This window comes from Malania oleifera, chromosome 1 (genome assembly GCF_029873635.1).
Source record: "Malania oleifera isolate guangnan ecotype guangnan chromosome 1, ASM2987363v1, whole genome shotgun sequence".
NCBI classification, from domain to species: Eukaryota; Viridiplantae; Streptophyta; class Magnoliopsida; order Santalales; family Ximeniaceae; genus Malania; species Malania oleifera.
Window position 1 is genome coordinate 47,902,863 of NC_080417.1, and position 14,154 is coordinate 47,917,016.

A 14,154-nucleotide genomic window follows, 5' to 3' on the forward strand; every position below is an offset into this window, starting at 1 on the left:
AGAACTCTCAAAATGGATTTTCAAAATCGTATGCTTATATGAGAGTATTTGCCAATAAAATGATATGTAAGAGTGTATACACTAACCACAATCACTTCCCTTCAATCTTGCAATTGATTTGCAAGAGATGGGAACAACTAACACTTACTCTCATTTTCAAAAAGATGTTTATAAGAAAGTGTGAATGAGAGATTTCAAAATATGAGCTTGGAATTCAAAGAATATAGCAAAAGAGTATGAAAAATTTGAGAGAAAAAATCTTAATCACTTTTTCTAATCTTGTTGCTAATTAAGCCAAATGAAATGCTATATATAGGTGGGACTTAAAAAGTAACCGTTAGGACACAATAGGGAATATTAGAAATGTTTAATTTAAATTTTAACCCTAATTAACCGTAATTACCGCAGTAAAAATAAAGCAACTCGAGAGATTCGGGCGTCTGACCCTTTGTTCGGTCGCCCGAACAGGCACATTAAGAAAAGTGTTTTTTAAACATTCGAGTGCTTGTGAAAAAGGTTGGTTTGCTGAGCCAAGGCAATTTTCATTCTTTCCAAGGTTCGGTCACTCAGTCTCAAGTTCAGTTTTCCGAACTCACATATTCGGTCGCTCAAGAGTAAAATGAACTGTATGTTCGGGGCCCGGGGACGTTGGAAAAGTACAAAGTACTAGTTTGGTTGATCGAGGACACTACGGTCCTTTTGAGTTTGGTCACCCGAACCCAGGTCAACATTTTGACTGGTTAGCGGTTCGGTCATCTAAAGTGTTTTAAATACTATAATTCGGTTGCCTGAAGCCTTACTGTTTTCACCCTTTAAATCCAGACTTAAGCCAATTAATTCCCCTGATAATATATGTAATATTGGGGAAAAAATTTATGTGTATATGCAAGGACCTAGGGTCTTTCTAAGGTCTTTGAGTTAGTCCCAAAAACCTGGCATCGGTCGACCGAAGGGTGAACCCTAAGGTCACTTTATGGTCTTGAGCATTTAGTCCTACCATGCATGTGATGCAGTTTATTACAAACTATATTATATTACAGACCAATTAAAAATGAATGCAAATACAATAGAAAATAGGTCTTCATTCTTTCAATTCTTTAGACGCCATAAATGAAGTTGGATCTTCATAGTCCGTATGACTTGCTTGAGTTCCTACCAATAGTGCATGCTTAGGATGCACTTGTTCAAGAGACTCAGTGTCCAGGTGAGAAACATTGGTTTTTTCATAATCAAAACGGGATCAGACTCATAGAGCCAACACTTGGTAGCTACATAATTATGTTTAATGTGTTTTGATGATATTAACCTATTTGTTGTTCCAAGTGTATTCTTTCTTTGCAAATCATATTAAGTACAGGTACAAGTGTCAAACATATCAAAGGCAAAGATCAGACTGAGTAGACATCCAAGTAGGAAAGATCAAAAGGACTCTCACTCAGAAGAACTCAAGCACATCCAAGAAAGCTATTGTTAAATTATATGTAATGGGGAGTGTTTGAGGTAGGACCGGTTGTAACTCTTGCGATTTTCGTTTCATGCATGATTCTTGAGCAAGAGTTGAGCAAAATGCATGTGCATACTAGGACACAAGAGTATATAGGATTTCACTAAGTCACAAACTTAATGCTCATGGTTTTCAAATATTAAACAAAAAGTTTGACAAAATATCCTATACTCAAATATGTTTTCAAATAGGACAAGGTTTAAGTGGTATTTGTGTTTTAATCTTTCATGTACTTGATCCCGGTTGAGTCAAAACAAGTTTTATGTCCTAAAGACTCAAGAATATCTAGTATAACTTTTATATAGGACATACTAGTATATAAGATATCAAAATAAGCTTTCAAATGTATTTTCACAAAAAAGATATCTTATATTCAAATGAAAATTTATAAAGACAAGAATGAATCATCATTGGCATTAATATCTTTCATATACTTTTGTCCAAGATTGGGTTAATTCATTAAAAGACTCATTAGTATAAAAACATGGCAATTAGTTGACTAATTGGGTGTATTTGTCAATTAATTAAACCAGTAGCCAAAGTGAGTTTCTGCTCAGTCAAATCATAAACGAATTGGGGTAAGTCATCGACGACTTGGGGGAACTTGTCGATGAATTGGATCATATCATCGATGAATTAATCAAGTAGTTAAATGAGATTTTTGCCCGGGTGGCTCATTGACGAATTGGGGTAACTTATGTAGGAGTAGGGGCAACTCGTCAACAAATTGGGTATAATCATCGATGATTCACATCGAGACCTCAATTAAACAGGTAGAAAAACAGCTACTTCTCGAGCCAATCAAATGGGATTCACTCCCAACGGTTAGATAATGGCTAGCCTGGAATTTTTCCTATAAATACAAGTCCATAGACTTGTTTAGATATGGTTTTGAGGGTTTACAAGTTTTTAGTGAAAAACATCTCTTAAATAAGCACTTTGCATTTTAGTTTATCATCACAAGTGCTCAATTTCTCTCTTGCTCTTTAATCTTGTTTGATTCATTACTTGAGAGATTAGTGTCAAAATTGAAATTTATTTGATATCAGATCATTTGAGGAGCATTGATTTGTATCTCATCTTCTTGTTGTAAAAGGATTGGTTCCCATATTAAAAGTTCTTGGTGAACTGTTGTTGAAGGTTCTTGGTGGACCAATTTGCAAGGCTTCTTGGTGAACTTTGCGGCTCTTAGTAAGTGTTGAGGGATTTGCTCCCATGTTGTAAGGCTTCTCCATTGATGAAGGAGTTTGACAGTGGATTTTGGAATCCTTGAGTTGGTCTCAAGGCGTAGATGTAGGCTTGATGCCGAACCACATTAAAATAATGGTGCTGAGCTTTCTCTTCTCTATACTCTTTAATTTGTGTCTTGTGCATGATTTACATTTCATATATTGTGATATAATTACTTATATCTTGCCAAGAATTTTATTTTGTAGAGAAAACCCAAAATACGCGAAAGAGCCCATTCACCCCCCTCTAGGCTCTACTCCCGGATCGACAGTCTCCATTTCCATATGCTCAATATATCCTCTCATAACCTTTATTATCCCTTCAAACGTATTCACTCAAATATGCTCCTATGAATATTTTCTCAGTCCTTAATATCCTTATATAATACTGTTAGCTTTGGTATATTCTTAAGAGGGGGGTGAATTGGAATTTTAAACTTTTCTCCTTAGGTTTGACCAGACATTTGTAGTATTACACAACCTAAAGTCTGTCTATATAATCCCAAATGCACAGATAAGTATAATATGCAGATATTTAAATCGGGCGCATCATTCATACAATAACATACCCATGTAGGAATATAAATTGGGGAAATATAAACAACACACAATATGTTATCGAGGTTTGGTCAACTGTGCCCATGTCCCCACCTCTAACTCGCAAGCCCAAGGATTCCACTAATGTTCACTTAATGGGTGGAGTGGCACCATTTACAACCAGGTCAATTAACGAGGTTGACCTCAACCTACACCTTATCAGAATGGTGTACCTAACTTTTCTAATCGAGTCTAAGACAATCTGGAACTATTCAACATGGCTAGTCTCCCTCTTCAGGCTTGTGCTTGGAATACAACAAATTTAACCGATAATTTGCGTACACATAAAATGCTTCTAACACTAAGCAGATATGTACCAATAAGCTGAATATCACAAATCAATGCACACCAAACATGTAAGAACGATAAGCTCAGTGGTGTATATGTGCAATCTACACTCAATACAATAATAATTTCAAGTATGCACAAGAGTGTTCAAACAGGCTAATATTTGAAAGCAAAGTATATCAAATCTCAATATTAGATTAGTGTTTCAACGATGCTAACAATAATATTCAAACGAACTCAAATATATTTTCTCAAATTGTATCAAGCACAAGAGTTGTTTAAAATCAACCTTTGTAAAATATTTTGCACACAAAAATTATTACTTAGGGAATCTTGCAATGACAATGTAGAGATCTTCATGCTCAAGAGTTTTCCTAACACAATATTTATCAAGTTAAATCTTTGGGAAGAACCCTAGCCAAACTCTCAACAAAAATCAAACAATACAAATTTCAATGAGAGTATAGGGCTATTTAGAATGAAGCACTAATAATCTAAACACTCTCTCTAAGCTTGGATGATCAAAGAAAATGAAGTAGGAGAGTATTTGGGAGTATTTGAGAAATATAGGCTTTGGAAATTTTCAGAGGATTTTTCATTAATTATTTTGCTAATTTCCACTTAATTTTTACAAATGAGCCCCTATTTATAGAAGAGGTGAGAATTATAAACATTGGGGAGATATATGTCATTTTTGCAAAAGTTTAAGTGAGGTTAATAAAAATAACAGTGCTTTTAACCTCGGTAATTCTTGCCAACCCGAGAGCACGGTCGACCGAACTTAAGGTTCAGTTGACCGAGTGGCTGGGTTCGGCCAACTAGGAGAAATTTGCACTAGAAGGATAGTCGACCGGACATGTAAGGTTCAAGGGTGATTTTTCAACTCCACGCGATTCGATCGACTGAGCCATTTTGAACTACAAGGTTTGGTTGATCGGGTAGTTGGCATTTCCCACGTAGGGGTTCGATCGACCAAGGCGTTACCTATATAAACTTGGTCGGTCAATCGAGTGGTCAACTTGTTGACCCTGTAGGGATGTTCGGTCAACCAGGGCTTGCCTATATATATCTGGTCGGTCGACCGAGTAGTCAACATATTGACCCGGTGGGAGTTCGGTCGACTGAACTTCCCTATGCATTAAGGTTCGGTCGACAGAACATGCCAAATTGGATATTTTCAGTCCTATTCCACTTATAATGCTGCCTCTATTCATATGATGATTAATTTGATGTCAATAAGGAGCATTTTCATGCATAATAGTGTCTTATCGCTAGTCTAAGGTCTTTGAGAGCCGACCGAAAAAATCCTTCGGTCGACCGAAGGATGATCCCTAAGGTCTTTCTATGGTCTGTGTATGATCATTTGTTGAGCTTACTTCCTACATGCATGATATGCAGAGATTATATTACAAACCCTTTTCTTAATTAAGATTACATACCCAAACAGAAATTACAACAAATAAATATGATGGGATCTTCCTTTTCTTCAAGTTATCACATGCTATCAATGTGATCCAACTTAGTATGATCCTGCACACAAACTTGAAAGTCATCAAATACTAGAGTATTTGTCATCATCAAAATCGGGAATGACCTATAAGGTCTACATTCTCCCCTTTTTTGATGATGAAAAATACTTGCCTACTTCTCCTGCTTTTGGCAATAATGAAAATGACCTAGATAAACATTTAAGTATATGTACGCAAATAAACAGAAAATATCATTTACATACAAGATATGGTTAGGGAAAATTTTAAGAAAATTCGGCAGCATGTCGTTTGAAAATAGAGCATTTCCCAAAATATCTGTATAGAAATGATATGATTGAGGTCAAATTTTCAATTTTCCACAGCAATCAACTCAAACAGTCTAGTATGATAAAAAACAATAAACAGGAGTATAACTATCAACATGCACGAGATATGATAGTCATGCATTGCAAACCATAAATAAATTCACAAAGCATGAAATATTGTAATGAAGCACACAAACTGTATAACTAGTCATTAAAAGGTTCAAATGACATAACAAATATGATTAGACTAGAAATATACAAAAACCATTGCAATTGAAACATATCATAAGACCCGTGAAAGATTTTGGTTAAAAGCACACGGCATATAATACCAAATAGAAGGTTTGAGCGTAAAAGCAGTCTAACTAGTTTGCATGCATTTTCATGTGAAATTACAGAACCAATTATGCAATTTAAAAACATATAGTATATAATAATAATAATAATAATAATAATAATAATAATAATAATAATAATAATAATAATAATAATAATAATAATAACAAGGCAAGTGATAAAGAGTTTAGTTTTGAAATTTGATCTTGCCAAAAGTACATGAAAATAAATATATATGTATATAATAATAATATATATCCCCCTTATAATATTTGCAAAATGGTGCTTGGGGTTGCTTACTGAAAAAGAAGCTTTAATTTAAAACAAGTAAGCACAAATTTTATGGTTTGTCAATTAAACACATACTAAAATATAACCAGAAAACCACAACCATAATGATCCTAAAACTTTAACAATCACATGCAAGATCATATGGCAAGTATTAACAACTGTGGCAGTATAAACAAAGATTTTCAATAATATCATTTCAGTTAAGAATATGCCACACTTGATTCAAAACAGACCTTGTAAGAACTCGAACCATGATATATGGGTTTAAATAAATAAAGAGAGGGGCAAATTGGGGATTTAGCAGGATTCGTCGACGAAGCCAGAGTTCGTCGACGAAGTCCATGTAAGTCTCATCGACGAAGTTTAGAGGCTCGTCGACAAGGAGAAGCCGATGAGTTTCCGGAAACTGGGGATATCATGATTCGTCAACGAATCCACCATCTTGTCGACAAGTTATCTATATGACCTCGTTGACGAGTACACCATCTCGTCAACGAAAATGCCCGAGTCAAAGGGGCTATAAATATAATTCTCTTTACTTCTCAACTAAGAAAAGTCAAATATCTCTCTTTCTCTTTCTCTCTCTCTCTCTCTCTCTAGAACTCTCCCTGCTCTCTATCTCTTTAGATTTCTTCATTGCTCGTCGCTAGGATCGTAAATCTAAAGTTACCATAAGGATCGTGAAAGGATTCTCTGCAAGTTCTATGGATTGGAATCCCGTTTCAAAGATTTTCGGGTTTCGGCTAAAAATCGAGGTAAGGTTTAGTTTTCAATTCTGATCCAATAGTTCAGTAGAGAATAGTGTTGTGAGTATATTCTGTACTGTGATTTGTAGGTTTTGGAACTCAGTTCACTGTTTAGGAGCCTTAGAGTTCGGGAATTGCTTTTCAGGGGAAAGGTAAGGGAAATTGTGTTTTTATCGATTATTTTTGAAATCGGACTCGGTAGAACCGTGGTTCACGATCTTGTGTGTGTTTTGGCTACTCATTTAGGGGGATCTAAAGGGAAAAACTATGGGTTTTTCATGATTACAGTTTTGGGAAAAGGGGGCGACGGGCTACATCCCTGGTTTTGTTGGAAACCGTGCGTAAATGTTGATTTATACTGTGTTATAGGGATGGTCGTGCCTTGACTTGTTTTGAACTATATGTTTTTGGAAAACTATGATTTTAGATTACCAAATGGGTGCGGTTTGTTTGGTTATATGAGCATGCATGTGTGTGTGTGATTGGTTGAAATGTTAGTAAGAACGCGGTTCTGAATTGTTCCAGGCACTAAGAGTGTCCGGCTCTAATTTCGAGAGCTTATGAAATCGCTGGCCATAGATTGGTAGAGGTCTAGCTCTATATCTAAGGGCTTGAGCCTATTCCGGAAAATCAGGCCGAAGGGTGTGGATCCACTAGTTGGCATCGATACGATCCCATGGAAGTCGAGGACTAGCCATGTGCCGGTGACATCGTGTTTCACCGTATGTCGCAGGCCGGCTTCAGGCCAACGGGTGTGACAACAGTGAGATTGCTGATCATGTGTATGTGTGCGTGTATGCACTGTGTAAAATTAGTACTGGAATTGCATTTAACTGCGTGTGTGTTGCATCATAATAACAAATGCCACACACCAATATAACTTGTGTTCTTCCTTACTGAGAGGTGTCTCACCCCTACTATACGTACATTTTTATAGGTCCTTCGGGCAACCGAAACTAGCATCCTGGTGTAGGGAGCGGGGTGGCCGGTGTACTGCGGTTAGCACTTGGGTAAGTGTTAGGATTGTATTTTGGTGGGTTGCCATGTTGGGATGTATTTGGGCACCCATTTGTACGTTGTATGTTAGAGCCTGTTTGTGCTCTTGTATAGACTCTAGTATGGTACTGCATATTTGTATATAGTAAGACCTTTTCCACTGCGTATGATCTTTTGTGTTTGGATGTGTTAAGGGTGCCTAGGAACCCCATGGGGTCGGATCCTCATCCTTTGTACTGTATCTCCGGATGATTTGTTTGATACAGGGGCAGGTTAGATTACATTTTCACCCCTGGGTCCCATTTTCGGGTTTGGGGTGTGACAGCTTGGTATTAGAGCTAACCAGGTTAATAGGTTTTGTAGACTTGGTTAGGCTTAGCTGTGAGTTCATACCAGAGTATAAGATGTTGGATATGGGTAGAGTTGGTTGAGGGTTGTTCGATTGCTAGACCGGGATTTGTTGACTGTATTCCGTGTTTTTCTTGGGATGACAATTCTAGTAAAAGCAGGGCAGATCATTGATGACTTTCGTGTCAGTGTGATAGGACAGACCTGGACCTGGTAAAGAGTAGTTAACATGATTAGTGTAGATCATTGTGTTAACTGTATGTGTTGTAGGGATACTAATAGATTCCTATTGTTCCGCAAAATGGAGCCCAAGGTTAATGACTTGGGAAGTGGGTCCGAGGAGACTGTGAGTGATGAGTCTCGTTCTGTGCCTTGAGGGTTAACGAGGTAGGTGTTACGAGATTGGGTAGAGTGTGAGGAGACGTGAGCGCTCTTCTATTATTGTGGGGTGCACCATTGAGAGGTTCACATGCATGCATCCTCCGATGTTCTCTGGAGGACCTGACCAGACAATAGCAGAGGATTGGGTGGAGAAGACTGAGAGGATCTTGGAGGTCCTACACTGTACAGATAGGCAGCAAGCCCTTTATGCCACCTTCCAGCTATCTGGGTAGGCGGATCGATTGTGAACTGCGGTGAGTCTGCTGGAGAAGTAGAGAGCCGGTCATGAGGAGATGACATTTAGTCGTTTCAAGGAGGTGTTCTTCGATAGATACTTCCCAGCTTCAGTATGTGATGTGAAGGCGGATGAGTTTTTTGCTCTCACTTAAGGGAGTATGACAGTGTAGGGATATGTGGCTCGGTACATAGTGCTGTCCCGATTTGCACTGTGTCTAATCTCGAACAAGTATGAGAAGACTTGGAGATTTGAGAAGGGCCTGAGGAAGGATATTCGCGAATTGGTGGGTATGCTTCAAATCCGCGAGTTCTCGGTGTTGGTGGATAAAGCCACGGTGATTGAGACCGGTATTCGAGAGGACGAGGTGGATCAGGAATTGAGGAAAAGGACAATACCTTATGGTTCTCGGTCAGGATCTCGTCAGGGATCATAAAAGAAGAGGGGCAAGGGATCAAGTTATCGTCAGAATACCAAGCGCTAGGGTTCTCAGGGGAGCTAGACTAGGGATCGTTGTATCATATGCCACAGATGGTGCGAGGGTGAGTGTCGGTCATTTAGGGGTAACTGCTACAATTGTGGCCAGCCAGGTCACATGTTTTGTGATTGTCGTGCATTGAAGCGAGATATGTCTGCATCTAGTGTGAATGGAGGGATCGATCAGATACCTCGTGGAACCATTCAAACGAATACAGCTCCGACCAGAGTATACTCTCTTACTCCAGCGGACATTGAGCATATAGGGAATGTGGTGACAGATACCTTATTATTGCTTTCAAATAAGGCTTCTGTTTTTCTTGATTCGGGTGCAACCCATTCTTTTATATCTGTGAATTTTTTTGGACAGTGTGGGGTTAAGACCTAAGTCATGAACGAGGTGTTATCTGTTATTACGCCATCTGGGAGTGTATTATTTTGTAGGAAGATGTTGGTAGATTGCCCAGTGGTAATTCAAAGGAAACTGCTACCAGCGAATCTTGTTGTATATAACATGTCGGGGTTCGATGTTATTCTGGGGATGGATTGGTTGTTCTTTAGTTACGTTGTGATAGATTTTTGTAGGAAGGTAGTAATTTTTAGACCTCCTAGGGAGCAGGAGTATAAATTTGTGGGATAGTGTGTGCGTCCAACACCACAGATTCTGTCGGAATTATAGGCGAGGAGGTTACTCTTGACAGGTGTCAGGGGTACCGAGCTTGTGTGAAGGAACCGCCGCGGGATGAGTTGAGGCTCGAGAATATTAGGGTAGTCAGCAAATTCCTGAATATGTTTCCAGATGATTTACCTGGTTTACCTCTGGATCGTGAGGTGGAGTTTGCTATAAAGTTGCTGACTGGTAAGGCACCAGTCTCTAAAGCTCTGTACCGGATGGCTCAAGCTGAACTTCGAGAGTTGAAGGAACAGTTGCAAGAATTACTGGACATGGGATTCATTCGACCTAGTGTTTCACCCTGGGGAGCTCCAATTCTGTTTGTGAAGAAAAAGGACAGGTCGATGTGGATGTGCATTGATTACCATGAGGTTAACAAGGTAATCATGAAGAATCGCTATCCTTTACCTCGTATTGATGATCTCTTTGACCAGTTGCAGGGAACACAGGTATTTTCAAAGATCGACTTGCGGTCAGGATATCATCAGGTGAGGGTTAGAGCTGAGGATGTAGCGAAGACAACTTTCCGACCTAGATATGGCCACTATAAGTTTTTGTTCATGCCTTTTGGGTTGACGAATGCTCCGGCGGTATTTATGGATTTGATGAACAAGGTTTCCCATGAGTACCTGGACCGATTCGTGGTGGTGTTCATTGACGATATTCTTGTATACTCCAGGAGTTTAAAAGAGCATGAGAACCATTTGAGGTTAGTATTACAAACTCTGTGGGAGAAGAAACTGTATGCTAAACTAAAGAAGTGTGAATTCTGGTTAAGTCAGATTGCTTTCTTAGGTCATGTGGTGACTAGTGATGGTATATCAGTTGATCTTAGCAAGATTGAAGCTATGGTTGGCTGGGTGAGGCCGAAGAATGTGTAGGAGGTTCGGAATTTTCTAGGATGGGCGGGTTATTATCGTCGGTTCATGGAGGGGTTCTCTAAACTTTCTAAGCCTCTAACTCGATTGACCAGGAAGGGAGTGAAATTTGAGTGGACCAATGATTGCGAGTAGTGCTTTTAGGAGTTGAAGCACCGGCTCGTTACTGCTCCGGTTTTGACCATTCCTTCGGGGGATGGTGGGTTTATGATTTATAGAGACGCTTCTCTGAAAGGTATGGGATGTGTGCTTATGCAGCAGGGTAAGGTTGTAGCGTATGCTTCTTGGCAACTGAAAGAGTATGAGAAGAATTACCCTACGCATGATTTGGAGTTGGCTGCTGTTGTATATGCACTGAAGATCTGGTGACACTATTTGTATGGTGTGCAATGTGAGATCTTTACTGATCATAAAAGTCTCAGGTATTTCTTCACGCAGAAGGAGTCGAATATGAGGTAGATACAGTGGCTTGAGTTAATTAAGGACTACGATTGCACGATCAGTTATCACCCGGGAAAGGCTAACGTGGTGGCTAATGTGTTGAGTCGGAAGTCAGATAATGCAGCAGTATCTGCAGTTGTAGCTTAGCATCATGTCAGGTGGGTTCTGGAAAGCCTTGGTGTGGAGTTGGCGTCCGGTGGTCATCAGAATTTCATTGCTAGCTTGGTGATTCATCCGACCTTTTTGAGAGTATTAAAGTCGCACATGCTAATGATGCGGAGATAGTTGAGATTGTGGAGAAAGTGTAGTAGGGTTTGGCTGTGGATTTTAACATCTCTGCAGGAGGTGTGTTGAGGTTTGCGACCAGGCTATGTGTTCCAAACGATGATGAGATCAAAAGGACGATTTTGGAATAAGTGCATCGTTCTTTGTATATAGTACATCCTGATAGTACGAAGATGTATCGAGATGTGCGCGAGACCTTCTGGTGGTCTGGTATAAGGAGGCAGATTGTTCAATTCGTCGAGCAGTGTCTAACGTGTCAGCAGGTGAAAGCTGAACATCAGAGGTCGGCAGGGTCGTTGCAGCCTTTGCCTATTCCGGTGTGGAAATGGGAGCATATTTCCATGGATTTTATGACTAGATTGCCACTAGCACTTCACGGGCAGAATGCTATTTGGGTGATCGTGGATAGGTTGACGAAATCTGCTCATTTTATACCAATAAAGGTTAGCTATTCTTTGAGTAGATTGGCAAATATGTATGTGCATGAGATTGTGAGAATGCACAGAATACCGGTGTCCATTTTGTTATATCGAGATCTGAGGTTTACTTCTCCATTATGGACGAGTTTGCAGGAGGCATTGGGGACGAAGCTTACTTTCAGTATAGCGTTCCACCCCTAGACTGAAGGACAGTTGAAGAGGACGATAAAGATCTTGGAAGATATGTTGCGAGCTTGTGTGTTAGACTTTGGTGATAGCTGGATATAGTTTATGCCACTAATAGAGTTCGCATATAACAACAGCTTCCAGGCTAGTATCAGGATGGCACCGTTCGAGGCTTTATATGGTCGGAGGTGTCGATCTCCTTTGTGTTGGGATGAGGTTGGTGAACTTCAGGTGTTAGGACTTGAACTTGTGCAGCAGGCATCTAAGAAGGTGGGTTTGATCTAGGATAGGATTATATCAGCTCAGAGTCGACAGAAGAGTTATGTCAATGCTCGCCGCAGTGATTTGGAGTTCGAGGTGGGGGAAAGGTATTTCTGCATATCGCTCCGATGAAAGGGGTGATGAGATTTGGGAGGCAGGGCAAGCTGAGTCCGAGGTATATCGGACCATTCAAGGTACTTGAGCGAGTGGGTCCGGTAGCTTACAAGTTTGCACTACCCCCAGCACTCTAGAGGATCCACGATGTGTTTCACATATCCATGTTGAGGAGGTACGTGTTGGATCCTTCACATGTTATCAGTTATGATGAGCTGAAAATTGCGGATACTTTAGCGTATGAGGAGATACCTGTTCAGGTTTTCGACCGTAAAGTTTAGAAGCTTCGTACTAAGGAGATACTGTTGGTGAAGGTATTGTTGCAAAGCCACGAGGTTGAGGAAGCTTCTTAGGAATTGGAAACAGAAATACGTCGGAAGTATCCACAATTGTTTTGAGCACTTGTATGTGATCCTACGTCGGGTTGGGATAGGTGGTTAGTCGTCGGGAGTGTGTATTGTGAACTCCTGAGACAGTTGTATATGTAACCATGGTATTCCTTCGCCATAAGTGAGGGTGTGTATATATCTGTATGATGGGGCTACGCCGTAGTAGTCGCCAGTTTCTTTCTAGAGTTGTGTATATGTCTTCGATTGTATGAATGAGTTGCGAACGAGAGATGGCAAATTTTGAGGACGAAATTTTTGTAAGGAGGGGAGATTGTAAGACCCGAACTGTGATATATGGGTTTAAATAAAAAAAGAGAGGGGCAAATTAGGGATTTAGCAGGATTTGTCGATGAAGCCAGAGTTCGTCGACGAAGTCCATGTAAGTCTCGTCAACGAAGTTCAAAGGCTCGTCAACGAGGAGAAGCCGAGGAGTTTCAAGAAACCGGGGATATCATGATTCGTCGACGAAACCACCATCTCGTCGACGAGTTATCTATATGACCTCGTCGACAAGTACACCATCTCGTCGACAAAGACGCCCGAGTCAAAGGGGCTATAAATAGAATTCTCTTTACTTCTCATCTAAGAAAACTCAAATATCTCTCTCTCTCTCTCTCTCTCTAGAACTTTCTCTACTCTCTATCTCTCTAGATTTATTCGCTGTTCGTCACTAGGATCGTAAATCTGAAGTTACCAAGAGGATCATGGAAGGATTCTCTACAAGTTCTACGGATCGAAATCTTGTTTTGGAGATTTTCGGGATTCGGCTAAAAATCGAGGTAAGGCTCGGTTTTCAATTTTGATCCGATAGTTTAGTAGAGAACAGTGTTGTGAGTATATTCTATACTATGATTTGTAGGTTTTGGAACTCAGTTCACTGTTTAGGAGCCTTAGAGTTCGGGAATTGCTTTTCGGGGGAAAGGTAAAGGGAATTGTGTTTATATCGGTTATTTTTTAAATCGGACTCGATAGAACTGTGGTTCACGGTCCTGTGTGTGTTTTGGCTACTCATTTAGAGGGATCTAATGGGGAAAACTATGGGTTTTTCATGATTACAGTATTGGGAAAAGGGGGCGATGGGCTGCATCCCTGGTTTTGTTGGAAACCCTGCGTATATGTTGATTTATACTATGTTATAGGGATGGCCGTGCCATGACTTGTTTTGAACTGTATGTGTTTGGAAAACCATGATTTTAGATTACCAAATGGGTGTGGTTTTTTTGGTTATATGAGCATGTGTGTGAGTGATTGGTTGAAATGTTAGTAGGAACGCGGTTCTCTGAGA